The following is a 2,500-nucleotide window of genomic DNA, read 5'->3' on the forward strand; positions in this document are numbered from 1 at the left end:
AGAGGGGAGGAGGAGAGGAGGGGAGGAGGAGGAGAGGAGGAGGAGAGGAGGGAAGGAGGAAGAGAGGAGGAGACGAGGAGAGGAGGAGGAAGAGGGGAGGAGGAGGAGGGGAGGAGGAGGGGAGGAGGGTAGGAGGAGGAGAGAAGGAGACGAGGAGAGGAGGAGGAGGAGACGAGGAGAGGAGGAGGAAGAGGGGAGGAGGAGAGATGGGGGAGGGGAGGGGAGGAGGAGGGGAGGAGGAGGGGAGGAGGAGGAGAGGAGGAGACGAGGAGAGGAAGAGGGGAGGAGGAGGAGAGGAGGGGAGGAGGAGGAGACGAGGAGACGAGGAGAGGAGGAGGAGGGGAGGAGGAGGAGATGAGGAGACGAGGAGAGGAGGAGGAGGGGAGGAGAGGAGGAGACGAGGACAGGAGGATGAAGAGGAGGAGGAGAGGATGAAGGACACTGACACTGCAGAGCACAGAGACAGAGATGTGTTTCACAGGTTGCTGGACAAAAATCATCAGCTATTTGATAAGAAGCCACCTTGCTTTCCCCTCAGGGAATACGCTGCTACACACCCACACACTCTCACATACTGTTGTTTGCTAATAAATGTCTCATTAGGATCTACGAACAACACCTGGGTTTACAAACACTCTTACACGCTGCGTTAAAAGTGGGCACAACCACATACACATACTCTCATACACTCACACACACACACTCGTTATCTAGTTCACACCGTCTACAGTTCAGAATCAATGTGCAGGCCCTGTGCTCAGCTGCATTAGTGTCACGTCAGCGAGAAAAATAATTGTTTCCTAAAATATCCGGCTACACCCACAGCTCCTCCCCTAAAGAAATGATCAAGGCTCTTTAACAAGTACAGCATTGGAGGGAGGAGGGGGATGGAGAGCTTGTGAGTGTGGTGGAGGGGGAGGTTGTGTGTGTGTGTGTGTGTGTGTGTGTGTGGTGGAGGGGGAGGTTGTGTGTGTGTGTGTGTGTGTGGTGGAGGGGGAGGTTGTGTGTGTGTGTGTGTGTGTGTGGTGGAGGGGGAGGTTGTGTGTGTGTGTGGTGGAGGGGGAGGTTGTGTGTGTGTGTGTGTGTGTGTGTGTGGTGGAGGGGGAGGTTGTGTGTGTGTGTGTGTGTGTGTGTGTGTGGTGGAGGGGGAGGTTGTGTGTGTGTGTGTGTGTGTGTGTGTGGTGGAGGGGGAGGTTGTACAGAGAGAGAGAGAGAGAGAGCGAGAGAGAGCGAGAGAGAGCGAGAGAGAGAGAGAGAGAGAGAGAGAGACAGAGAGACAGAGAGAGAGGCAGAGGGCTGGGGTGAAGGGGGGACACAGGTGTTTTCACTGCGGTTCTGAATGTCAGCTCAGCGTGGGGTACCACTATGTACAGAAACTCTACAACCACACACACACACACACACACACACACACACACACACAACCTCCCCCTCCACCACACACACACACACACACACACACACACAACCTCCCCCTCCACCACACACACACACACAACCTCCCCCTCCACCACACACACACACACACACACAACCTCCCCCTCCACCACACACACACACACACACACACAACCTCCCCCTCCACACACACACACACACACACACACACACACACACAACCTCCCCCTCCACCACACACACACACACACACACACAACCTCCACCACACACACACACACACACACACACACAACCTCCCCCTCAGATACAGGCCATCTTAAGAGCGCACACACACGCACACACAGGGGTGGGGTTGCTCTAAGTGGCTGTGGAGGACATAGTAACACCAGAGAACAGCTGGCCCACAAGGTTCCCCTTCCCTGCTGGGACTGAGCACATCCTCAGAGAGACCTGGGCTGGGCTGGCCTGGGCTGGCCTGGAGATTAGCTTGCGTTTGCTAGATTAGCATTTGGAGAATTTTAAGAGTGTTTTGAAAGTTGTGGGGTCGGAGTTTGAATGTGCCAGTCGATGGAGTCGTGTGGAAAATATCTGGGTTGTGTGTATCTGTGTGTGTGTACGTGTTTGTGTATGTGTGTGTATGTACGTGTTTGTGTATGTGTGTGTGTGTACGTGTTTGTGTATGTGTGTGTGTAGTCCTCAGAAATAGGTGAAACTATATTTCAGACTTACATATAATTAAACATGACCTTGTTGTGGAGACAAAGGAATACTAATGCAAGGAAAATGCAGCGAACCCAAACTGCCCCCTTCTGGTGGAATATGGAAATGCAGGCACCGGTTACTGTACTACACCTTGAATTCAAAGCTCTGTTGAGACCTGAATGTCGTTTTGCACTAATGAAACCAACTGAATATAATTGAGTTTAATTGATACATTCCACCAGACACACCTAACTGACATTAAGGGTGATTTACTAGACAATGTATCATGTCTGGAACGTTTATGACAGCTAAATGCAACACCATACAGAGAGGAGATATTCAGTACCCTTCAACACAGGACTTTGTGTGTGTGTGTGTGTTTGTCTCACACACACAG

General features: G+C 52.1%; 1 protein-coding gene across 2 annotated transcripts in view; it reads right to left on the bottom strand.

Moving 5' to 3' along the window:
• Window positions 1-2,500, bottom strand: part of pde4ba (phosphodiesterase 4B, cAMP-specific a) — a 112,503-nt gene that overhangs the window by 75,864 nt on the left and 34,139 nt on the right. The gene's annotated exons all lie outside the window — the stretch shown is intronic.

This window comes from Hypomesus nipponensis, chromosome 26 (assembly GCF_054491055.1).
Source record: "Hypomesus nipponensis isolate SF chromosome 26, ASM5449105v1, whole genome shotgun sequence".
NCBI classification, from domain to species: Eukaryota; Metazoa; Chordata; class Actinopteri; order Osmeriformes; family Osmeridae; genus Hypomesus; species Hypomesus nipponensis.